This window comes from Heloderma suspectum, chromosome 2, assembly GCF_057233095.1.
Source record: "Heloderma suspectum isolate Gila_16-S chromosome 2, 16-S_ref, whole genome shotgun sequence".
Lineage (NCBI taxonomy): Eukaryota > Metazoa > Chordata > Lepidosauria > Squamata > Helodermatidae > Heloderma > Heloderma suspectum.
The window spans coordinates 21,836,062-21,863,173 of NC_139459.1; the positions used below are offsets into that span (position 1 = coordinate 21,836,062).

The window sequence follows — 27,112 nt, forward strand, 5'->3', positions numbered from 1 at the left end:
GATGAACTGCATCCTAGAGTAATAAAGGAACTGGCAGAAGAACTCTCAGAACTGCTGTCTATTGTCTTTGAGAAATCATGGAGGATGGGGGAAGTGCCAGATGACTGGAGGAGGGCTAACGTTGTCCCTACCTTCCAAAAGGGTAAAAAGGAGGAACCTGGAACTACAGACCAGTCAGTCTGACATCAGTCCCTGGGAAAATTCTGTAGCAGATGATAAAGCAATCCATCTGGAAGCACCTTGAAAACAATGCCGTGATTACTAGAAGCCAACATGGATTTGTCAAAAGCAAGTCCTGCCAGACAAATCTGATCTCATTTTTTGATCAAGTAACCTGCCTTGTAGACCATGGGAATGCTGTAGACATCATATACCTCGACTTCAGCAAAGCTTTCGACAAAGTGCCCCATGAATGATATCCTGATGAGCAAACTAGCTCAAAGTGGGCTAGATGAAACAACGATCCGGTGGATCCACAGTTGGCTACAGAATCGGACTCCAAGAGGGCTTCTCAGTGGGACCTTCTCAAACTGGGGAGAGGTAACAAGTGGGGTACCGCAGGGCTCAGTCCTGGGCCCAGTGCTCTTCAACATTTTTATTAATGACTTGGAGGAGGAGGTGCAGGGAATGCTGATCAACTTTGCAGATGACACCAAATTGGGCAGGATAGCTAATACTTTGGAAGACAGAAACAAAATTCAAAGTGATCTGGATAGACTGGAGCGCTGGGCAAAAAACAACAGAATGACATTTAATAGGGATAAATGCCAAGTTCTGCACCTAGGAAAAAGAAACCAAATGCACAGTTACAAGAAGGGGGATACGTGGCTCAACAACACTACAAGCGAGAAGGATCTTGGAATTGTTGTCGATCACAAGCTGAATATGAGCCAACAATGGATGTGGCTGCAAAAAAGGCAAATGCTCTTTTGGGCTGCATTAATAGAAGCATAGCTTCCAAATCCTGGGAAGTCCTAGTTCCGCTCTACTCAGCACTGGTTAGGCCTCATCTGGAGTACTGTGTCCAGTTCTGGGCTCCTCACTTTAAGAGGGATGCAGACAAACTGGAGAGGGTTTAGAGGAGGGCAACAAAGATGATCAGAGGACTGGAAACAAAGCCCTATGAAGAGAGACTGAAAGAACTGGGCATGTTTAGCCTTGAGAAGACTGAGGGGAGATATGATAGCACTCTTCAAGTACTTTAAAGGTTGTCACAGAGAAGAAGGCCAGGATCTCTTCTTGATCATCCCAGAGTGCAGGACACGGAATAATAGGCTCAAGTTACAGGAAGCCAGATTCCGGCTGAACATCAGGAAAAACTTCCTGACTGTTAGAGCAATACGACAATGGAACCAATTGCCTAGGTGGGCTCTCCCACACTGGAGGCATTCAAGACGAGGCTGAACAGCCATCTGTCAGGGATGCTCTGACTTGGATTCCTGCTTTGAGCAGGGGGTTGGACTCGATGGCCTTGTAGGCCCCTTCCAACCCTACTATTCTATGATTCTATGATTCTATGAAAGCCTCCTCCATGTAAATTTTTAAAACAATAAAATATGAAATGCAACTAATTAAAACAGCAGCGTAAAACATTTACAACCCCAGCAACAGTAAAAACGATACAATAAAAATGGGCATCCGTTCATTTAAAAGCAAACTGGAACATCCATATCTTGAAAGGCCATTAAAAAATAGTCAAGGAGGGAGCCACACGCTTCCCTTATTTGGAGAGGTTTGGATGGATCTTCATATTCTAAACTCTTCTGTAATCTTCCAGCAGGATTGTGGTCTCAGGAAGGCAATGCATAATACCATACATAAAAAAATCACACAGTCAAATGTGAATATGCATTCATATGGGGAGTTGAGTTGGCAGCCACACCATCTATTCTCTGTGGAGAAGCCTTCATCTCACTGGGCTCATCTTATCCTTTGGCTCTTTGTAAAGTGGCAGCTGGAACTGTTGGGCTGGAGCTGAGGATGGTGTGGGCACACGATTCCCTCCAGGAATCCAGCGGAACCGCCCCTGCCTGCACCCCCGAGCCCCTCTCACTGCTTGCCCCCTGCCCACACTCGGCAAAAGGCCTGCACTCACCCTGGTGGCCTCGTTGAGCTTCATGGTCACGGTTCATGGTTCTCAATTTTTTTGAGAAATTAAATGGCAATTGCAAAAATGCACATATCTGTGCATACATGAAAATATGCATTTTCGCATGTACACAACTACGTGCATTTGCAAAAGTACACATTTTTGCAAATATGGAAAAATGCACATTTTCTGATCACCATTTTATTTTTCAAAAAAATGGCAACTGTGGAGCTCGACGAGGCTGCTAAGGTGAATCCAGGCTGCTCGCTGAGCACGGGAGGGGCTTGAGTGCGGTCTGGGGACCGGCAAGCAGGGGCAGGGGCTGGGTGGGCATCTGGAGAACCTGGACAGGGGTGGGTTCACACATCCCTAGCTGGAGATCCCCATCCCACAGCCTTTCATCTAAGTGGCTATCACAGCAATGTAAGGGAACATCATAGCTAGGGATGTTGGAGAAATCTGCAACGGAACCAATTGAGTTTGGATTTTCATGATTCCGACCCACGAATTCTGCAGCAGACCAGCTTTTCCCCCTGTCAGGCAGTTTCCACACACTTGTGGACACTTTTCTAACTTTCCCAAATTTCATGCAGATTTTATCATAGAAAAATGTGCAAAAATGTTAAAACTGCCAAAGTGTTCATTTCCCTCATAGGCTAAAGCATGAAAATGAGTGTGTGTGTGTGTGGGGGGGGGATTTGTACATTTTTGCAGGCATAAATTTCTGCAAATCTACATTTGCACAAAAGGGACTTTGTGCAAATTCAGAAACAAAAAAAATCCAATTCTGTCAATGCGCAGGCAATGGAACAAAAAGTGCCTGGCAATGAACATTTTAAGTTGCCAACCGCTTTAGGCTCCTGTTAGCATGACCGAGATGTGACAAGTAGTATCATCGCCATCACCACTGTCGAGCTACGCCAATCGAACTTGCATTTTCCAATGTAGCGATGTGTGTTTCCTGATGTAGGTCTGTACATTAATTAAATCATGGCAGAGTATGTATTTCTTGCTTATGCGAGTGTGAAATCTAGGGTTAGAATGTAATGTACCATATTACAACACATTGGAAGTAACAGAGAAACAAACAGTAGGGGGAAAAAGAAAGTTATAGCCAGTCCTTCAGAAGTCAATTTAATCTGTGCACTTAACCATAAAGACAGCATCTGCTCTGCTAAATACAGGTGTTTTGTATCCTTGTCATTAATTGGAAGGGATGTTACGTCACCATACATCAACAGTTAAAGTTGGTTAAAGTGCCACTTATCTTGGCTGCTGCCATTAATTAGATCCCTTTCACCTTGGCACCTGTAGATCCGCTGTTGGTAGTAGGTATATTACACAGTTTATATCTGACCCTTTGGGGTTTTTTTTAACTAGCTCTGACTGAATCAGCCAAAAAGCTGCCACCATAGCCCTATTCCAGCATTCAGAACCTGTGAGGAGAAGGAGCATGCTAACCCGCCCCCTCCTCATACGTTTCCATCACCCTGAACTCATGTAGGGCTACAGTCTGAGGAGAAGCCCGACATGTATCTGTGGAGGCGCTCCACGCGATTAAGAACCCTGATTTTCCAGAATGAGGTGGTGGAATCCTATGGTGCCGAAGGGAACTGTACTACGGCAGTATTCCAGTGGGAGTGGGGGTGCCATCTTTGAATGGTTCCCCACATTGTCGTTATTTCATGCAACTGGCAAATCATGGTGACCCACCATTTCCCCACCCACCCACCCACAGTGGCCACCAGCCACCACTGCAATGATGCCTACCCCTGATTTTAATTTAACATTGTAGAGGAGTTGCAGTCTTGCAAGGAGCTCTGCTCTGATCTAGTAGTTTAGGTTTTGAAATGGGCCACAGCACATGAAACAATGGAGATCTATGACTGGATCTTCTCTTCCATGGGCCTCTGATTTGGAGCAGGATTGTAGTACTGGAGAGAATGAGGTAACATTTCTCTGCTGCACCATGGTCTTTATGTAAATATCCTCCCCAATGGAAGCTGTTATTTGCCTCGTTAGGGAACAATGATGAGGTCTTGCCATTTGTCACAATCTGGCATATGTCACAAATGCAAAATTTACCTGAATTTGGCAAGAATAATATTGTTATTCCCTGGATGATCGATGAAGCTGTAAAGATCTTCTGCATATTCTTGTAAAAGAGAAGGGTTTTTTCCTCCATGCAGGCCTTGTGAATCCACATTGAGGGGATTTCCAGACCATGGCCCTGGATTAACTAAGGGCCCTGGCTCACAGGTGAAACTTGGCACACACATCTCCTACCTTGCCAGCCCTACAGTTGCCGAGATGGGGCTGATTTCCTCGGAATGTCAATTACTAATCAACAGCACAGCATGGGAGGAGACAGGGGTTCCAGCAGCATATGTGTTAATGAATCACACATTAGACCTCTGTTTCACCCCCCTGCTCATTTAAAGGGTGAAGACAGACAAACCTACAAGGCATCACAGAGACTTTTTTCGAACTGGCATCCACCTCACTGTGGCTAATTTATTTGTAGTGTCTTAGAGAGAAAGTACATTTCATGTTCTCATAAGCGATTAACTTTGCTTTAAACACAAAACTCTTAACTCTCTGTTTTCTTCCCAGGGCATATTGAACCTGCCTGTTTATTTCAAGGGCATCTAAAACAGGGATAGGCAGAAGTTAGATCTCCAGATGTTTTGAACTTCAACTCCTAGAAGCCCCTGCCAGCATGACCAACAGTCAGGAACGCTGGGAGCTGAAGTTAAGAATATCTGGAGAACTACTACCCCCCCCCCCGGGCATTAGCAAATCATTCCTGGGGGATGGAATGGAAAACCATTCTTTGTTGTTGTTCAGTCGTTCAGTCATGTCCAACTCTTCGTGACCCCATGGACCATAGCACATCAGGCCTTCCTGTCCTCCACTCTCTCCCGGAGTGTGCTCAAGTCCATATTCATTGCATCGGTGATGCTATCTAGCCATCTCATCCTCTGCCGTCCCCTTCTCCTTTTGCCTTCAGTCTTTCCCAGCATCAGGGTCTTTTCCAGGGAGTTTTCTCTTCGCATTTGGTGGCCAAAATATTTGAGCTTCAGCTTCAGTATCTCTCCTTCCAATGAGCAGCCAGGGTTGATTTCCTTTAGGATGGACTGATTTGACCTCCTTGCAGTCCAGGGGACTCGCAAGAGTCTTCTCCAGCACCACAGTTCGAAGGTATCCATTCTTCAGTGCTCAGCCTTCCTTACAGTTCAGCTCTCACAGCCACATGTTTCTACTGGGAAAACCATAGCTTTGATTAGACGGACCTTTGTCGGCAAGGTGATGTCTCTGCTTCTGACTATGCTGTCTAGGTTTGCCATAGCTTTCCTCCCAAGGAGCAAGCGTCTTTTAATTTCATGGCTACAGTCACCATCTGCGGTGATCTTGGAGCCCAAGAAAATAAAATCTGTCACTGCTTCCATTTCTTCCCCTTCTATATGCCAGGAAGTGATGGGGCCAGATGCCATGATCTTAGTTTTTTTAATGTTGAGTTTCAAACCAGCTTTTGCACTCTCCACTTTCACCCTCTACAAGAGGCTCTTTAGATCCTCTTCGCTTTCTGCCATTAGTGTGGTATCGTCTGCGTATCTGAGGTTGTTGATCATTCTCCCAGCAATCTTAATTCCAACCTGTGATTCATCCAACCCGGCATTTCTCATGATGTACTCTGCATATAAATTAAATAAGCAGGGCGACAATATACAGCCTCATCATACTCCTTTCCCAATTTTGAACCAATCGGTTGTTCCATGTCCGGTTCTTACTGTTGCTTCTTTTCCCTCGTACAGGTTTCTCAGGAGACAGGTAAGGTGGTCTGGTACTCCCATCTCTTTCAGAATTTGCCACAGTTTGTTGTGATCCACACAATCAAAGGCTTTAGTGTAGTCAATGAAGCAGAAATAGACGTTTTTCTGGAATTCTCTTGCTTTCTCCATGAACCAGCGAATGTTGGCGATTTGATCTCTAGTTCCTCTGCCTCTTCGAAACACAGCTTGTACTTCCAGTAGTTCTCGGTTCACATACTGCTGAAGCCTAGCTTGTAGGATTTTGAGCATCACCTTGCTGGCATGTGAAATGAGCGCAATTGTACAGTAGTCTGAACACTCTTTGGCATTGCCTTTCTTTGGAATTGGAATGTAAACTGACCTTTTCCAGTCTTGTGGCCACTGTTGAGTGTTCCCAATGTGTTGGCATATTGAGTGCAGCACTTTAACAACATCATCTTTAAGGATTTTAAATAGCTCAGCTGGAATACTGTCATCTCCACTAGCTTTATTGTTAGTAATGCTTGCTAAGGCCCACTTGACTTCTAGGATGTCCGGCTCAAGTTCAGTGACGGCACTATCATGGCTATCAGGGACATTCAGATCTTTCCTGTATAGTTCTTCTGTGTATTCTTTCCAACTCTTCTCAATCTCATCTGCTTCTGTTAGGTCCCTGCCTTCTTTGTCCTTTATCATGCCCATCTTTGCACAAAACGTTCCCTTGAGATCTCCGATTTTCTTGAAGAGATCTCTAGTCTTTCCCACTCTGTTGTTTTCCTCGATTTCTCTGCATTGTTCATTTAAGAAGGCCTTCTTGTCTCTCCTTGCTATTCTCTGGAAATCTGCATTCAGTTGGATATATCTTCCCCTTTCTCCCTTGCTTTTCACTTCCCTTCTTTCCTCAGCTACTTGTAAAGCCTCATCAGACAGCCACTTTGCTGTCTTGCATTTCTTTTTCTTTGGGATGGATTGAGTTGCTACCTCCTGAACAATGTTACGGACCTCCGTCCATAGTTCCTCAGGCACTCTGTCTATCAGGTCTAATCCCTGAAATCTATTCCTCACCTCCACTGTATATTCATCAGGGTTATGATTTAGGTCATACCTGAATGGTTTAGTGGTTTTCCCTACATTCTTCAATTTAAGCCGAAATTTTGCAAGAAGCAGCTCATGATCTGAGCCACAGTCAGCTCCAGGTCTTGTTTTTACTGACTGTATGGAGCTTCTCCATCTTTGGCTGCAAAGGACATAATCAATCTGATTTTGATATTGACCATCTGGTGATGTCCATGTGTACAGTCACCTCTTGTGCTGTTGGAAAAGAGTGTTTGCTATGATCAGCATGTTCTCTTGGCAAAACTCTATTAGCCTTTGTCCTGCTTCATTTTGTACACCAAAGCCATGCTTTCCTGTTATCCTGGTTATTTCTTGACTTCCTACTTTAGCATTCCAATCCCCTATGATGAAGAGGACTTCTTTTTTGGTGTTAGTTCTAGAAGGTGTTGTAGGTCTTCATAGAACTGATCAACCTCAGCTTCTTCGGCCTCAGTGGTTGGGGCATAGACTTGAATTACTGTGATGTTGAATGGTTTGCCTTGGATTCATACTGAGATCATTCTATCGTTTTTGAGATTGTACCCCAGTACTGCTTTTCCCACCCTTTTGTTGACTATGAGTGCTACTCCATTTCTTCTCAGGGATTCTTGCCCACAGTAGTAGATATAATGGTCACCTGAATCAAATTCGCCCATGCTTGTCCATTTTAGTTCGCTGATTCCCAAGATGTTGATGTGGAATCTTGCCATCTCATGTTTGACTACCTCCAGCTTACCTTGATTCATTGATCTTACATTCCAGGTTCCTAAACAATATTGTTCTTTACAGCATCAGATTTTCTTTTCACCACCACACACATCCACAGCTGAGTGTCCTTTCAGCTAGGGTTGTCAGAGAATTCCGCAATGGATCTCGGTGAGGCCAAATGCCAGTGCATTCGGCCCCCCAAAATCCATCGTGAAATGGCCTGCCACCCCCCGTGCCCCGCGGATCCCTCCCCTGGGATGAGACTTACCTGGGGCGGATGTTCCGGACGGCGGCAGCTCCAGCAGCGGCGGCAGCGGCGGCTGGTCTTCCGACCGGCTGTCTCCACCACCATTTGCAGTCTGTGTCTTTTTCTTTCCCCCCCCCCTCATAGACGTGATAGGCTACGTAAAGACTTACGTAGCCTATCTCATCTGGGATAAAAAAAAAAACGTGTACGCAAATGTCGGCGGCTACAGCCGCCGCCATTTGCATTCCTTATTTTTCGCCATCTTACTCTACGTCAATATTTACATAGACTAAGATGAAGAAAAGAAAGGGGAACGCAAATAGCGTAGTGGGCGCTATTTGTGTTCCCCTTTCTTTTCTTCGTCTTAGTCTACGTAAATATTGATGTAGACTAAGACAGCAAAAAATAAGGAACGCAAATGGCGGCAGCCATAGCCGCTGACATTTGCGTATGTGTTGTTTTTTGTTTTTTTACCCAGAGCCCTCTGTGTCTGGAAATCTGGCTGCAGATGGCCCTGGCCTGGGCCTGGCCGGCTGCTCCGCAGAGCCGCCGCAGAGCACAGCCGGCCGTTGAGGATTCCGGGGGGGAGGACCGGATCGCCTCCCCCCCGTCAAGGATTCCGGGGGGAGGGATGGAACGCCTCCCCGCCCCATGAACAGAATCCGCAAAAAGTTAAGTCACTTTCGTACATCCATACTTTCAGCTTTGGCCCAGCCACTTCACTCTTTCTGGCACTACTTGGAAATTCCCTCTGCTCTTCCCCAGTAGTATATTGGACACCTTCCGACCTGAGGGGCTCATATTCTGGCATCATATCTTTTAACCTTGTGATACATGGGGTAGGGGTGCACAAAAGTCACTTACCTGGTCTCGCAGCTTGCTTCGCGGTGGGGGGGAGGCGCTTTGCTGCTCCCCCCGAAGTTCAGGCCGGGGGGGAGGCTTCCCTCCTCGCCCGGCCAAAATTCAGGCCGGGGGGAGGCTTCCCGCCTCGCCCGGCCGAAATTCAGGCCGGGGAGAAGCACCCCATCTCCCCGGCCGCAAACTTCAAAAGAAAAAAAAAACACCCCTGTGATAGGCTACGTAACGATTAATGTAGCCTATCACGACTAGATCTGCAAAGTCAGCCGTGATAGGCTACGTTAATCGTCACGTAGCCTATCACAGGTGACTTTGAAAAAAAAAAAAAAGCATGTACGCAAATGGCGGCCCCCATAGGGAGCCGCCATTCACGTTCCTTATTTGGTCCCTGTAGTCTACGTAAAGATTTACGTAGACTACGGTGAAAATAAGGGCAACGCTATTTGCTAGGTAAATCTTTACGTAGACTACAGGGACCAAATAAGGAACGCGAATGGTGGCTCCCTATGGGGGCCACCATTAGTCGTACGCGCTTTTTTAAAAAAAAATTTTTTAAAGTCACCCGTGATAGGCTACGTGACGATTAACGTAGCCTATCATGGCTGACTTTGCAAATCTAGCCGTGATAGGCTACGTTAATCGTTACGTAGCCTATCACAGGGGCATTTTGTTTTACTTTGCTTGTAATGGCGGCGGCGGCAGCCGGTCGAAAGACCAGCTGCCGCCCCCATCCCTGACGAAGACCTGCCGAACCGCCGCCGGGACCCGCTGCTGGGAGGGACATTCGTGAAAGGTAAGTCCCATCCCGGGGGGGGGCGGGGGGCGGGGGGGCGGAGAAGTTCTCCCCAAACAACCTTTGGAGGACCGAATATGTTGGCGCTCGGCCCCCCGAAGTTTCGGGGAGAAATTCTCTCCCATCCCTAACATGGGGTTTTCTTGGCAAGAATACTTTAGTGGGTTGCCATTTCCTTCTCAAGTGGATCACATTTTGTCAGAACTCTCCACCATGACCTGTCCGTCTTGGATGGCCCTGCATGGCATAGCTTATAGCTTCACTGAGTTACACAAGCCCCTTCGCCTCAACAAGGCAGTGATCCATGAAGGGGGGGGGGTGCTTCTACCATACTGAAAAGTACAACTTTCTCTAGCGGAAACAAGTCTCTTTGTAACAGTGGTTTACAGCTTATGGAGGGAATCGAGCTGGAAAAATACTTCGGTGATGCATAGCACAAAACTCATGGTTCCTTACCATTTGCAGAGCAGGAATACCATGTGGACTGGGGAGCTGTATGGAACATGCTTTGCCATACTGGCCCCCTGGCTATGACAAACACGGCAATGGCATTGTTTACAGCAGTAGAGACCCACTGATATTCAGCCCCTTGTTGGAGAGAATGAGGTCTGTTAAAAAAGAAATGGTGTGAATAGAATTTTGAAAGCATCCCTAATTGCTCCCTTTTCTTTGTCTGAATGTCCATCTTAAAAAGAGAGAGATATCTCAGTCCTGTACCAGTTGCATCTTTTATGGTCCTAAGGTGTGTATGCAGAAGAGCCATCCCATTAGCCATTTTTATTAATCACAAAAGGAAATATTAGAAAAACAAATTGAGCATGACATTTAACAAAAAAATTAAAGTACTGAATAGATTTTCTTTCCTGAATTACATGAAGTCACATATCTTATTAAGTTCAAGGGAATTACATTATATATGCTTCTGCAAAAAAATGTGTACCCTTTGAAAACAATAATGAACGGTGTTTTTGCACTCATTTACATACCTTTGATAAATTACTGTAACCAGATTAGGGAGATAAAATAACTAGTCTATTAATTACAATGATTATTATTTAACGGAAAATGGGATTCAGGGCTTTGTATATAGTAAGAGGGAGACTTAGCAATGCATTATGTGGATGTGGTATTTTATCTTAAAGAGTAAGATAAGTGTCCAGTCCTTTCAGCAATTGGAAGAATATGTTCATTATCTGCACAAGATTTATATGTATAATTGAGGGTAATATTTTAAAACTATTTGTTTGATTTCAAAGCACAAGGAGGACACAGCAGAAGTGTTCCTTTAATTAAACTCTGCAAGTTCCTATGTGAAGATATCTAATAAGGATTCTATTGGTAAGGAAATCATTGATTTAAACAATTCTTATTGTAAGCACTACACCATAAAAATATGGCCCAGCAGAACATGATAGAATGGTTTTCTAAAGTAACACACTGGTTTAAGTATTGTGCCTTGATGATAACCTCATACCCTGAAAAATTATGAAGTTTGGCTTTAATATTTAAAATTATCAGAGAAGATAAACTCAAAAATATTATGCATTATATTTGGGAGTCAGTCAATAAAAATAAGGGGTGCATTGAGGTATTATCTTTATCTAATGGTAAAGCAACAGCAATCCACCCCATGGTATTTCATTGTACTTGAACAGATATTCCTTGGGGCTACTTGTTTAGATCTTCTTCTGGCCTGGATGAACTTCACTGGTCAGGATGAGAACCAGTGGGATGGTTTAACAAATCTTTGCTTGAGGTAGAATAAATGATCACCGGCCTGCAGGTATTGGAGTCTTATATAAAAGAGGGGCGGGGGGGGGGGAATCATGCAAAGTTAAAACCATCTTGTTATGAAGAAAAGTAGGCTCCATCTTTCTCCTTGGCTTGACAATTTTGTATGTGCCCTATTCATTCGTTATAAACATACATTTATCTATCTGTAGTCTGATGTTGTACAATCCTACCACAGATACATCACATAGATTTGTGGGGGGGGGGGGCATCTAGTTGAACTCCCACTTCAAGACAGGAAATTCAAAGCTAGAACATCCCTAACAGATAGCTGTCCAGCCTCTACCTGCTATCTGTTAGGTAATTGGTTCCATTGCTGAACTGCTCTTACCATCAAGATGTTTCAATCAAAACCTTCCCTCTTCTAACTTAAGCCCATGAGATCGGGAGCAGCAGGGAACATCCTTGCACTCTTCTGTGTGACAGCATTCAGGTATTTGAAGAGTGCTATCATGTTGTTCTGCAGTCTTCTCTTTTCCAGCCTAATGTCATGTTCCCTTGTCTTCTCCCTTCACAATCAACTAGGGATGTCAGAGAATTCCATGACAGATCTTGGTGAGGCCGAATGCCAGTGCATTCGGCCCCCCCGAAATCCATTGCAGAACGGCCTGCCACCCCCCGCCCCCCACAGATCCCCCCCAGGACGAGACTTACCTGGGGTGGATGTTTGGGATGGCGGTGGCTCCAGCAGCGGCTTTGGCAGCGGTGGCGGCGGTGGCAGCGGCGGCAGCTGGACTTCCGACCGGCTGCCACCGCCGCCATTTGCAGTCTGTTTTTTTTTTCTTTCCCCCCCCATAGACGTGATAGGCTATGTAAAGACTTACGTAGCTTATCACGTCTGGGTAAAAAAAACACAAATGCATACGCAAATGGCAGCAGCTACGGCCGCCGCCATTTGCGTTCCTTATTTTTCGCCGTCTTCAAAAAAAGGTAAAGGTGTCCCCAACCAGTCGTGTCCGACTCTAGGGTGTGGTGCTCATCTCCATTTCTAAGCCGAAGAGCCAGCACTGTCCGAAGACGCTTCTGTGGTCATGTGGCCAGCATGACTGAACACCAAGGTGCATGGGACGCTGTTACCTTTTTTACCTTTTTTACCTTTTTAAGACGAAGACAAGAAAGGGGAACGCAAATAGCGCCCACTACGCTATTTGCATTCCCCTTTCTTTTCTTCGTCTTAGTCTACGTAAATATTGATGTAGACTAAGATGGCAAAAAATAAGGAACGCAAATGACGGTGGCCATAGCCACCGCCATTTGCGTACGCGTTTTTTTTTTACCCAGAGCCCTCCGCGGCTGGAAATCCGGCTGCAGACGGCCCTGGCCTGGGCCTGGCCGGCTGCTCCACGGAGCTGCCACGGCACACAGCCGGCCGTTGAGCATTCCGGGGGGGAGGACCAGATCGCCTCTCCCCCATCGAGGATTCTGGGGGGAGGGACGGAATGCCTCCCACCCCCACCATGAACAGAATCCGCAAAAAGGTAAGTGACTTTCGTACATCCCTACAATCAACACCCTCCAGGAAACAAGGCTTCAGGCTAACAGTACTTTATTAGTTAACTACTGTCTTCTTTACATATGCAGATTCTAGGAAACTCTCAGACTGCAAGGAAACAGCTAATCCACACATCTACGAATATCAATAGAGCAAACGAAGTGGAAGATAGAGAAGTTGCCAGCAGTCTGGGCAAGAATTTCTTGGCCAGACTTGCTTCTCAGGGATGTTCCTCCCATAGGGTGGCTCCCTCCTATGTTGGCTTTCACGAGTGGCCAACCTGGCAGAGTGTCTGAGCCCTGCCTCTAACTTTTCCTACTTCGCTCTGTGACAGACCCTAGCATCCCTCAAGTCATGCCCCTCACTCTCCTACTCCTCTGAAACCTGGGTTCTCATGGTGGAGGAAAGGGGTAGCCATTAAGGATGTCGGAGAACTCTGCTGCAGTTTCAAACGAGGCCGGATTCTTTGGAATCCAGCCTCAGGAATCCGCAGCGGATTGGGACCACTTACCTCTACTCCAGGAGGACTGGAGGCAGAATGGCACTCGGCTGCTTCTTCCAGCCAGAGCCGTTTGCCTCCTCCCTGTCCCTGCCTATTGCCTTTAAAAATAATGTCTTAAAAAAAAAAAAAGCGATCAAGAGGATGTGCCCATAGACTTATACGCAAATAGAGTCATGAATCTTGCGTATACGTCTATGTGTCCATAGGCTTATATGCAAGATTCACCACTCTATTTTGCATATAAGTCTATGGGCACATGCGATCAGCAGGATGTGCCCATAGGCTTATATGCAAAATGGAGCGGTGAATCCTGCGTATAAGCCTATGGACACATAGACTTATACGCAAGATTCATGACTCTATTTGCATATAAGTTTATGGGCACATCCTCCCGATTGCCATTAAAAAAAAAAGACATTTTTTTTAAAGGCAATTGGCAGGGTCAGGGAGGAGGTGAACGGCTCTGGCTGGCAGGAGGGAAGGTAAGTGCCCCCAGGCCAGTTCCCCCCCTGAATCCGAGTGGAGCGGAACCGCTCTGGGGGATTCTGGGGGGGAGGAATGGATCACCTCTCCCCCCCCACAGATTCCCCACCAGAATAGATGGTGGGGAATCAGTACACCCTTAAAGATTCATGACTCTATTTGTGTATAAGTCTATGGGCACATCCTCCTGATCGCCTTTTTTTTTTTTTTAAGACATGGCAATCAGCAGGGACAGGGAGGAGGCGAACGGCTCTGGCTGGCAAGAGGGAAGGTAAGCGGCCCCCAGCCAGTTCCCCCCCTCCGGAATCCAAGCTGAGCGGAACCGCTCTGGAGGATTCCGGGGGGGAGGAACGGATCACCTCCCCCCCCATGGACCCCCACTGGAACAGAAGTTGCCTAGTAGCCATTCAGGCTGGGCCATCTGTGTGTCAAGGTCTTGGGAAGAAAATCTCACCATATCTGGGCTTACTAGGGAGGGTTCCTCCCTCTGTTCTGGCTGTTCCCCTTCTGATTCTGAATCTGAGCTGCTAGACAGCACAGAGAGATTCATTCCTGACACCTAAGCATACTCAATTTCTTTAACCTTTCCTCATAGGACTTATTTTCCCCATCCCTGACCATCTTACTTGCCCTCCTCTGAACCCATTCCAGTGTGTCTGCATCAGAGATGGGGAATGTGTGGTTCTCCAGATGTTGTTGGACTGAAACTCCCATCATCCTTCACCATTGGCTATGTTGGCTAGGGCTGATGGGAGTTGCAATCCAACAATATCTGGAGGGCCACACATTCCCCACCACTGCTCTACAGTCTTCATAATGTGCAGCACCCGATGGAGCTCTTCAGGACCTTGGACAGTTCCTGGTTATTGTTCCTGGTCCTGATGGAGACAAAAACAGACCTGTACTCTAGGGATGGGTGAACGAGTGAGGTTTGAGCTCATCAAGTTTCTCCAAGCATCAGCTCGCCACTCGTCTTTCCCCAATTTGCATTCATGTTTGCGATTGCTCTTTGTTTTGCAAAACAGGGAAATTGCACAAAACATTGATGGTGAAAATTGCACAGAAAATTCCCAAACCTGTGCAAATTCCCAAAACTGTGCAAATTTCCAAATTTGCACAAATTTCCACGTAGACTAAAGCATGGGTTACTGCAGATGGAAGCCACAAAAAGTGTGTGGCTGGAGACGTAGATTTCCCTTAGAAGTGCTTGCTGAAAACCCAGGGAATTGTGGAATGGAAGCAGGGCACGCCCAAGTGTCAGCTCAACTCTTAAAACCCTGTGGATCACCTTGTAAGGGGCAATCTTGACCCCTTTTCTCCATCTGTCAACTGTCAACAGCTGTCAAATCAACCTATATGGAGTCCCATCTTGTCAAGTACCTTGTACGTTCCATACTGCACTGAAACATACAAGGCAATAGGCAAGGCAAAGGCTATATATATTTTGGCAGTCACAAGTGTACACCTATGCAACTGCAAAAAGCTGACAAAAACTAATAATAATTTAAAAAATGAAGACATTTGTGCAAATTCCTGGGACCAGACATAATGTATATATTTTCTACCCCCATTTGTGCAAATGTCAGGGCCTGCAAATATTGGTGAATGAGTGCCAGCCCCTCCAAAGTGCTGCTGGGACAGGCATTGTCATGGGGCTGTCATGGGTGAGATTGCTTGGGAAGAACAGCAGGGATTTTTCCATTCTTGCCAAGTGGCTTTCTGCCCGATCGCCACAACGTACAGTGGGTTGACTTTGCCAGGTTCGGATGACATACCAGCCCATTGTGGCTTAAACAACCCCAAGAACAAGCCATGGCTTGTCGGCCAAAAGTAAACCACCCTGTGGCCTCCAATATCGTTTGTATGCTGAGGATACACAATTATATCTCTCATCCCCAGAACTTTCTTCCGATGTTCACGATCGTATCTTGGTATGTCTTTTGGATATCTCAGCTTGGGTGTTTCATCATTATCTGAAATTTAATATGGCAAAGACAGAACTTCTTGTTTTCCCCCTGAGTCTTCTCCACAATATACATTCTCCATTATGCTTAATAATGTTATTATCTATGTAGTTGAGGAAGCATGTAGTCTTGGCTTCATTTTTTATTCTTCTCTCTCTTTCGTTCCTCATATTCAGGCTTTAGCTAAGTCTTGTTGTTTCTTCCTCTATAACACTGCCAGGATTCAACTGTTCTTATCTGTCTCTTCTGCTAAGACTCTTGTTTATGCTCTGATTGTTTCTTATCTTGACTATTGCAATCTTCTTCTGACTGGTCTTCCTTTATCTCGTATTAGTTCCTTGGTTTTTGTTAAACATTCTGCCACTAAGATCATTTTTTTGGCTTGTCGTTTTGATCATGTTACTCCACTTCTGAAATCTCTTCACTGGCTTCCTGTTTCTTCTAGGATTCAGCTTCTTCTTTTGACTTTTAAGGTTTGTCATACACCAAGTCCTCCTTATCTTTCAGCCTTTATTTCACGTTATAGCCCTGCTCGCATTCTTTGCTCCTCAATTGCTATGTTTCTTATTTGCCCAAGGGCTTCTACTTCCCTTGCTCAGCTCTGTCCATTCTTTCTTGCTGCTCCTATTCTCTTCCAGGGGATTTGTGGATGGTTGCTTCAATTACTGTTTTTAAATCTCAGTTTAAAACTTTTCTCTTTTCCAAAGCTTTTGGAAACTTAGTTTAGATTTTATTCATTGTTTGGTAATGTTGATTGTTTATCTTTGTGGTGTTTCCCATGCTTGTTTTGTGCATTCCCTTCCATTCCTTTTGGTTTTATTTAGTGATTCTATTAGAATATAAGCCTTTGTGGCAGGGATTTGTTGTTTTATTCTGTACACTGCCATGAGCATTGATGGCTATATAAATACAACAACAACAACAACAAGTCATCCAGGTTCAGATGACACACCAACCCACCATGGCTTGTTTGATACAACAACCCATGATGGGTTGTCATGTCATACAAACCCAGTTATAGATTCAATGCCACACTTTTAAAAGTGAAGCACTCAAGGTCCTGATGCTGGATGGATGAATCTGTCAGTTTTGCTTTCTCCCACATTTGCTTTAAAAAAAAACCCCTCAAGGTCTTTCCATCTGGATTATGAAGAAATTTGTCAATTGTGGTAAGTTCTTAGGGAAAAAAATGAGCAAAATTCTTACCTATGCCTACTTGCTACCTGAGTTACTGTAATTAGAAGAGCTGGGGACTTGACCTAATACTTTCTGAATACAAAGCATGTTTTCTACCACTGAACTATGGCTTTGTCATGACACCATGAGAAGACACTGCAAGTTTCCCCATCTCTGTTTGCATGCAATTGCCTGCATATTATAACCACATGACAGTGGAAGAGAACTCAACATGGAGATGCTGCTTTTGGTGGCAGCTGCATATCTTCTCTAACATGTAGCCTTCCCTCTCAGTTTGTCTCTTGTTGTTAGTCTTGCTAGCTGCCCAGCCAGAGATTATGATCACATGTCATGTTGTATGCTTTCTGTTCTTGTGAGGTCTCTAGGCCTCATTGCTATCTGACAGCTGTTCTGGTGGCTTGCCTAAATTAAGTTGAAATATAAGTAAATTTGAAATTCAGCAAGTGTACTCTTGACAAAACCAAGCTAAACCATGTACTTGCTGAGTTGCCTTGGGGAAATCACGCTCTTTCGTTCTCTGTTCCCAGTAGCAGTGTGTAATTACTCTACATTTGGATGGGTCTCTCTTCTCACACTTCCAGCTTTGTACAGCTTTCCCAGACTCTTTTGCAGTAAACAAAGCAGCATGGAAGATGCTGTATTAGAGGGTCTAGCCATCAATTTATGTTCTGGAGAAGTGAGCAGAATCTGAAAACCATCTACAAAGTTGCATCAATGCTGGTCCCCCTAAAATGCTCAGAATGACTGCTGGATCTTCCAATGTTTAAAAACAACCCAAAATCCAAGGAGGATGCTCTAGCTGATGTGATACAAAATCTAGCTTTTAGGGGACCACCTGCTAATACTGCTTATGGATAGCTCATGATGTTTGGGAATGCTGTGTGTAATAAGTAGAAAACATATCGCGGATGAAATCAGTCCATATATTCCATGAAGGTAGAATTGTGAGCCTCAACAAAATGTGATAATTCCTGCTTTGTGCTTAAAATATATGGTGCTGCGTTTTTTGTGTGTGTTTTAAATCTAGACATTAGCAAAGAAGAGCAGCGCATATGCTTAAAAAGAGTGTAATTAGTTGCTTTGTAGAAAAAGTATGCCATCATTAGTACAACCCTGCCCATCACTCCAGTTTTGAAGGAGTTGCACTGGTTACCAGTTGTTTTCCGGGCCAAATTCAAGGCGTTGGTTTTGACCTTTAAAACCCAATATGGTTCCGGCCCAGCCTAGGAGCGCCTCCAGCAGCACCAGACAGGCCGCTTAACAAGATCAGCCTCAGATGGCCTTCTCTCTGTCCCATCAGCCAGGACAGCTAGACTGGTGGGGATGAGGGAGAGGGCCTTTTCTGTGGTGGCCCCCACTCTGTGGAACTCCCTCCCTAGGGAACTCCACCATGCCCCCTCTTTAACGAGCTTCCATCATGCATTAAAAACATGGTTGTTCAGGCAGGCATTTGGGGTGGGTTAGGGTATTTTAGAAAATGTTTTTACTGTAGAATTTTATTGTTTTAGACTGTTTTATTGTATGCTGTACATCACCCAGAGTGGCTGGGTGACCAGCCAGATGGGCGATTAATAAATTTAATAATAAATAAATAAATATAAATAATATTTATGTATTTAATTTATTTGTTTAAAGTATATATCCCACTATCCTTCAAACAAAACCAAAGCAGACAACAATTAAAAACAACAGAGAACATTAACCCCAACAAAAATAATACAATAAAATGACAACAGATAATGGAACAGGAAAAGTGTGTGTGTGGGGAGGTATCCATGTCACAGCAGCAGAACAAGCAAAAAACAACAATTTCTGTCAGTCAGCTTTTTCCAAATGCCAACTGAAATAGCTATGTTTTGGCCAGGTGGTGGAAGGCATTTGATGGGGCTAGATGGGCTTCCCTAGGGAAGACATTCAAAAGGTTTTAAGCCACAACTGAGAAGGCCCTGCCCCTTCTATCCACTGCTTTTCAGTTGGTGGTGAACATGGAGCAGGTTTGTTGTTGTTGTTGTTGTTGTTTGTTTATTAAATTATTTGATTTGTGTCCCATCTTCCTACCAAAAATATGGCACTCAAGGCACCTTACAAAATTAAAATTGATTAAAAAAATAAAACAATATGATAAGATACAATAAAAACATGATAATTACAGGGAAAAAATATAATTAAAAAGGCCTTCTTGAATAAAGTGGTCTTTGCCTGCAGGAGGAAGGACAGCAGAATTGAACAGAATGCACAAAAGGAACATATGGGAGAAGGTGGTTCTTAAGGTACTCAGGTCCCAAGGCATTGGGGGTTTAAAGGCAAGAGCCCTGAACTGAGGCCAGAAGAAAAAAAAACCTTGTGGCCAATGAAGGCTGAATAAACAGTACTAGTTATGTGCTCTGCCCAGCCAGTCTAAGACAACAGATGGGGCTGATAATTCAATGTAAGCAATATACCAGCTGCATGGAACCCCCACAGTTATACATAGAATCATGGAATCATAGAATAGTAGGGTTGGAAAGGGCCTATCAGTAGGGATGTGCGAACACACCCCAGCTTGGGTTCTCTGGGCACCCACTGAAGCCCCACTCCCACTCTTCCACCCCCCAGACTCACGCCCGTACCCACTCGTGCCTGCTCGTGCCCTCCTGGACTCACCGTGATCCTGACCAGTGGGTGCTAGCCATTTTCCCACCATATTTGCTGCGCAAAAAAAGGGAGTTTTGAAAATGTGCAGATTTAAATATACGAAGTTTGGGTCTGGGAAAGCTTAATAGGTGCAATATTAGAGGCATTATGCCTGTAATATTATGCCTATTAAGTTTTCCCGGCCCCAAACTGCACATATTTAAATCTGCGCATTTTCAAAACTCCCTTTTTTGCACTGAAAAAAGGCAGGAAAATGGCGAGCGCTCACTAGATGGGATTGTGGTGAGTCTGGGAGGGCATGAGCGGGTGTGAGTGGGGGTCGAGTGAGGACAGTAGCTCAGTGGGCGCAGTTCAGGGGGTTGTGGGGGGGCAATAGACTCCTGGACCCAGTTGGGTGCCCTCAACATCCCTACCTATCAGACATTTCTTTGGCATATGCAGTGTCATGTTTAAATCAGGCATCAGCAGCCCATCATCATGGGCTGGTGCACATATGCATGGATATCATGTGATTTATTGCATTCTGTTTCTGTACACTTGAGGGTGGTGTGTGTGTTTCACACCTGCATGTTATGGCTTCCATGTGTGAATAGACACAGATAGATCACAGTGAATCTATCTGTGAATAGATCACAGTGAATCTATCTGTGAATAGATCACAGATAGAACATCTGTATTGCCTTGTATCACCACCACACATGCCATGTTCTTCAATGGCATTAGTTCATGTCTTCACAGTGTCATTCACTGGTGCTCGGTGGTTGGCGTGCCCAAAGGTCCCATGGTCAGTCCCTGGCGTCGCTAGCAGAACTGGGAAAAAGCAGCTTCCTACGGGCCTAGTCTACCAAGTCTATTGCAATCCAGTGTTTAGAATCAAATTATGTGCATGCATGTGTAAAATGGACCAGAATGGCTTGCAACTCAATATGTCAGCCAACTCCATTGAAAAGGATCACATCTGATGAGATATGGGAGTTTTAGCTGTGATGGCCCATATACAAGCCATCACTGAAAGCTGAAATCTTCAACTGATGAATACCCATGTGTGAATCAGATCATAGTTATTTTACTTATGTATGACATTTATATGTCACCTTTCATCCATAATCAAACTTATAGTGCTGTAAACAGGGTTCCCAAGTAGCCTCCACTCCAGGCATTGACCAGATCCTGACCTGCTAATAAGCTTCAGCAAACTGCCTTACACAGTTATAGTTAAACTATGGAATTCATTACCACAAGTTGTAGTGATGGGCCACCGATTTGGATGGCTTTAGAGCGGGATTTGACAAATTCATGGAGGAGAAGGCTATCAATGGCTACTAGTCATGATGGCTACATGCAGTCTCCAGTGTCAGAGGCAGCATGCCTATGTACACCAGTTGCTGGGGAACACCAGAGGAATGGTGTTATTGCACTCATGTCCTGCCTGTGGGCTTCCCACAGGCAGCTGGCTGGCCACCGTGAGAACAGAATCCTTGACTAGATGGACTTTTGGTCTGATCCAGCAGGGCTCTTCTTATGTTGTCATGTACAGTTCCTGCATTATATGTGTTCAGGACATGGACCAGTTATCATTCTGCCAGGATTCTGCCACACCTAGGGATGTCGGATTATTTCTCCACGAATCTCCAGGAGGCCGAATGCCAACGCATTCGGGCCCCCGAAATTGGTGGAGAAATGGTCCGCCACCCCGCCGCCACCCCCCGGGATGGGACTTACCTTTGTCGAATGTCCCTGGAGGCGGAGGCTCCCGGCAGTGGTTTGGTGGCGGTTCGGTGGCGGCGGCAGCCAGTCTTCCGACCGGCTGCCTCCGCCGCTGCCACCGTTTCCAAGTAAAACAAACAAACAAACAAACAACAAACGTGATAGGCTACATAAAGATTTACGTAGCCTATCATGGCTAGATTTTCAAAAAACACCGTGATAGGCTACGTAAATCCTTACGTAGCCTATCACGGCTGACTATGGGGAGAGGGGAAAGCGTGTACGCAAATGGCGACGCCCATGGGCGCCGCCATTTGCGTTCCTTATTTGGGCACGTGTAGTCTACGTAAACATTTACCTAGACTACGGCGAAAATAAGGGCAACGCAAATAGCGTTGCCCTTATTTTCGCCATAGTCTACGTAAATGTTTACGTAGACTACACGTGCCCAAATAAGGAACGCAAATGGTGGCGCCCATGGGAGCCGCCATTTGCGTACACGCTTTCCCCCCCCCCCCAAGTCAGCCGTTATAGGCTACGTAAGGATTTACATAGCCTATCACGGCTGACTGCAGGGACACAAATGGCGGCGGCTACAGCCGCCACCATTTGCGTCCTGGCAGGAGACGGGATTCGCAGCCAGAGGGACGGGGCGCCTCCCTCCCGGCCAGAATTTCGGCCAGAGGGACGGGGCGCCTCCCCGGCCAGAATTTCGGTGGGGAGGGATGGGGCGCCTCCCACCCCGCCCAGAATTTCGGGGGGAGGAACGGAGCGCCTCCCCCCCACCACGAAGCAAGCTGTGGGACCAGGTAAGGGACTTTCGTCCATCCCTAGCCACATCTAAAAAAAGGTCTGCTACACCTAAAAAAAAAAAGGTATTGTAGAGTTGGAAAAAGTGCAGAAAAGGGCAACTAAAATGATCAAGGGACTGGACCATCTCCCCTATGAGGGAAGGCTACAACAGCTGGGACTGTTTTGCTTAGAACAAAGGCGAGTAAGGGGAGACATGATAGAGGTGTGTACAAAATTACGCATGGTGTGGAGAAAGTAGATTGGGAGACATTTTTCTCCATCTCTCAAAATATTAGAACCCAATGGGGTCATCCCATGAAGCCAATTTGTGAGAGATTCAAGACAGATCAAAGGAAGTACTTCACACAGCGCGTAGTTAAACTATGGAATTCGCTACCACAGGATGTAGTGATGGCTAGGGATGTACGAAAGTCACTTACCTTTCTGCGGATTCTGTTCATGGTGTGTGGGGGGAGGCATTCCGTCCCTCCCCCCGGAATCCTCGACAGGGGGGTAGGCGATCCGTTCCTCCCCCCTGGAATCCTCGACGGCCGGCTGTGCTCTGCGGCAGCTCCGCAGAGCAGCCGGCCAGGCCAGGGCCATCCGCAGCCGGATTTCGGGCCGCGGTGGCTGCTGGTTAAAAAAAAAAAAGGCGCATGCAACTGGCGGTGGCCGTGGCTGCCACCATTTGCGTTCCTTATTTTTCGCCGTCTAAGTCTACATAAATATTTACGTAGACTATGACGGCGAAAATAAAGGGGAATGCAAATAGCATAGTGGGCGCTATTTGCGTCCCTTTTTGATTTGCCGTTTTAGCCTACGTAAATATTTACGTAGGCTAAAACGGCAAATCAAAAAGGGACACAAATAGCGCCCACTATGCTATTTGCGTTCCCCTTTATTTTCGCCGTAATAGTCTACGTAAATATTTACATAGACTAAGACAGCAAAAAATAAGGAACGCAAATGGCGGCGGCTATAGCCACTGCCATTTGCGTATGCGTTGTTTTTTTTTACCGGGATGTGATAGGCTACGTATGTCTTTACATAGCCTATCACGTCTCTGTAAAAAAACAAAACAAAACGCCAGACTGCAAATGGCGGTGGCGGCAGCAGCCGGTCGGAAGACCAGCCGCTGAAGCTGCCGCCTCCGGAGCCACCTCCGGAGCCACCGCCGGAGCCACCACCACCCAGAACATCCACCCCAGGTAAGTCTCATCCTGGGGGGGAGTCATGGGGGGGTGGGGGGGCAGGCCGTTCCGCCACAGATTTCAGGGGGCCAAATGCATTGGCATTTGGCCTCACCGAGATCCGTGGCGGAATTCTCTGACATCCCTAGTGATGGCCACCAATTTGGATGGCTTTAAGCGGGGGGGTAGACAAATTCCTGGAGGAAAAGCCTATCACTAGTCCTCATGGCTATATGCTACCTCCAGTACCAGAGCCTATGTACACCAGTTGCTGGGGAACATGGGTAGGAGGGTGCTGGTGCTCTTTTGTCTTGCTTGTAGGTTTCCTACGGGCAGCTGGTTGGACACTGTATGAACAAATTGCTGGACTAGATGGACCCTTGGTCTGATCCAGCAGGGCTCTTCTTATCTTCTTATGATTATAGCATCTCCCCTCTTTCTTATATTCTTATGATTATAGCATCTCCCCTCTTCCATTCAAAAGGAGTCTAAATGGCCAAACTCTGCCATTTGTATCATGACTTCTTTGAGAATTAAGCTTGGCTTGTTTCGCTCAAAAGCACTCAGTGCAATTGAAGACAGGCAGGTTTGGAGCATAACTATCGCCACCTGTCAGGTCATATTACTGAGATCCTTCACACCAGAGATTTGTTATATTAAGGGGCATTGGAATTACTTATGTCAGGTAAATGAATGATAATTAAATGATATGTAGATTGTTAAAATACTCTTACTGTAACAGGGAAACATAAACAATAACATAACTCAGCCCCATTACAGAATTAGCTTCCTTTCAGCATTTCTCTTTGATTTGCCATTCACTGAAATCACTCTACGCTATCACGACCATGCTCCTTCCTTCCACACATCATAAGCTGACATATACAATGAAATCTGGTTTCACCATTTGTTGATAAGACAGGCTTCCAGGCCCCAAATTTAACTTCTTTGGAAGAAGACACACACACACACACAGATAGAGGCATTGCTAAATCTAACATTATAATAGCTTTCAGAACAACAACAATAGCAGACCATCACTCCTTATCATCAATATGCAACAGAAGGCAACTCGATCAACGTCCAGCTCATGCTATGAGACTAGTGTCATCATTACTAGAGACTGAGTAAATTCTCACAAGGTTTGTCCCAGATCCTGCTCTCTTCAAAACCTCTAATTTCTGGCCAATCTCTTAGCTTTCTCAGGATTAACACTTGTCCAAAACTGCCTGTCAGTTTAACATCAGCCTTGCACCCTTACATTGCCAAATGGTGTGATCTGTACCAAACTGTCTATGAATAGTGAACAAGGGGATCAGCAAGGACGTTCAGTCAGATGGCTAATGCTATCATGCAAGGAGAGGTATTGGTGCTTGGTTTCCCTGTGTACCCCTTGGTAACTCTTTCTTTTGTATCTAAGCAGAGGAAGCAAGGGTGCAAAAAGAGCCCATGGGACATATCATGAAGTGGATATGTCAGGCCATCTTTGGGATTTTAGAAGGGATGGATGAAACTGTCTATTTCACTTCCTACAACTTTTGGGTTTTTTTTCAGGCACAGCTTTGTTCCACCGTGTTTTTGCGTCAGTTTTCAATTTCTGGGGTAAAATTGTCCCATAAATATTTGTTTATGTTTTGGAATCATTTTTCTTAATATATGTGGTTTTGCACAGAATTCCTCCTAATAGGCAAAGATTTGCAAGTGATTTCCCCTAATGTACACATTTTTGTATGGAATTTTCCCTAATTATGCATTGTACACCTAAAAAATGGATAACTGCATTGCAAAATACAGAGAAGTGTGAAACCCAAAGGATAATGGTGTTACTGTTCGCGTATTAGTCTTGGAAGTGTGAATTAGGTTGGTTTGCATTAAAATGTGAACCAAATGAATTTGTCCCCTGTCCCCAGATATCAGTGGCTAGCATTCCTGCTTTGTCTACACATTATGTATGCCACATAAGCCCTTTTCAGGCATTCTCCCCTCCCCCCAAACTGTGTTGTATTCACATCTGAGGAGAGGACCACTCCAGCTCTGCCCCTCTCCTGTGTCACATCCATCACCCTGTATACTTGGAGGGTAACAGTCATACCTGTGCCTCTCAAAACTCTCCACTCTATTTGTGGACAGAGAAATTGGGTGAACAACTTTACTGAATTGCTCCAGGAAGAGGAGAAAATCTCCAACAGTTTCTCACAGGTAGGGATGGCATGGGCGCCTGATTCAGTCTGGGAATCTGGCGGACCCACTCCTGCCCACACCCCTGAGCCCCGCTCGCTGAGCCCCTGCCCCTGCTCACCCCCTGCCCACGCTCAGCGAATGGCCTGCGTTCACCCTGGTGACCTCGTCAAGCTTCGCGGTCACCATTTTTTGAGAAATAAAAGGTTGATCACAAAAATGCACATTTTTGTGCACATGCAAAAATATGCATTTTGTGAATGCGCATATTTGCGTATGCGCGAAAGTGTGCATTTTCTTGAAAAGGCACATTTCCACACACTCACACACACACACACACACACACACACTAATGTGTGCCTTTGCAAAAATGCACGTTTCACACATGAGACTATGCACATTTGCAAAAATGCACATTTTCGCACATACAAACACATGCACATTTTTGCGATTGCCATTTTATTTTATTTTTAAATGGTGGCCATGGAGCTCAACAAGGCTGCTGGGGTGAGTGCAGGCTGCTCCCCGAGCATGGGATGGGCTTGAGAGTGATCCGGGGACTGGCGAGCAGGGACAGGGGCTAGGCAGACATCCGGAGAACCCAAATGGGGGTGAGTTCTCACATCCCTGCTCACAGGTAATGCTCACCATTGACAAGGGTTGTAGCACAACTTCTTCCTTTTTTTCTAAGGGTTTTGGGGTTTTGCACTGCCACTGCAAGGTGCAACAGCATCAAGTGTTGGCAGCCTAGACTTTGCATCCTTCACAATTTTCTTTTTGTTTGAATTTCTTTTTGAAAGCAATTTCCTTTCAGTCAATTTGGATGAGAATGTTCAGGGCAGAAAGGAAGGACATTTTTTTGGTGCAGCACTAGCAGCAATCTCAACAGGAGAGCTTCCTGTGCCTGTGGAGGTTCTCCAGGGATTTACGAATCCCTTACCTGGCTCCATTCCGGGGCATCCACAGTGGGGGGGAGGCACTCCATCCCTCCCTCTGGAATCCTCCCTGGCTGGCTCCACTCCACGGTGACTCCGCAGAGCCACTGACCGGGGCCGGCCACAGCTGGACTTCCAGCTGCTGCTGGGGTGCTGTGGCCGGAAATTGCGGCCGCTACACCATTTGCGTAGCTGCCTTTTGCCGTCATAGGCTATGTAAATACTTATGTAGCCTATCATGGCAAAGAGCAGGGGCGCAAATGGCATAGCGACGTAGCCATTTGTGGCCACAGCAGCCTGGCAGCGGCTGGAACATGAGCCAGAGCCGCTGCTGCCGCTGGAGCCACCACTGGAGCCGCTGCTGGAGCCGCCGCTGCTGCATCCGCTGCCAGGTAGGCTCTATTCCAGGGGGATTCCGCGGGGTGGTGGTGGGGGGAGGCTGTTCTGCCATGGACTCCGGGGGGCCGGATTCTTTAGAACTCACTGGAGTCCGTCATGGAATTCTCCAACATCCCTAGTTCTCCATGTGACTAAGAAGTCCTGAAGAAGGCTACAGATGAGGTCACATCCAAGTTAAAGACCAATGTATCTGTGCAGACTTTTGGCCTATAGGCAAATGGTCTATTTGCTTTTGATCAGTTTCTTGTGTTGAGGATTGTATTGTAT

At 45.8% G+C, this 27,112-nt stretch overlaps 1 long non-coding RNA gene across 7 annotated transcripts in view; it reads left to right on the plus strand.

Annotated features, from left to right (window-relative positions):
* The window catches only part of LOC146351971 (uncharacterized), a 76,337-nt gene that overhangs the window by 20,112 nt on the left and 29,113 nt on the right, over positions 1–27,112 (plus strand). For 6 of the 7 annotated variants that reach the window (XR_014787511.1, XR_014787506.1, XR_014787510.1 and 3 more), the window contains one exon: positions 10,838–10,919. The exons of the other annotated variant lie outside the window; for it this stretch is intronic. This is a non-coding gene — a long non-coding RNA (uncharacterized LOC146351971). The remainder of the gene's footprint in view (positions 1–10,837; positions 10,920–27,112) is intronic. 7 annotated transcript variants of the gene reach the window in all.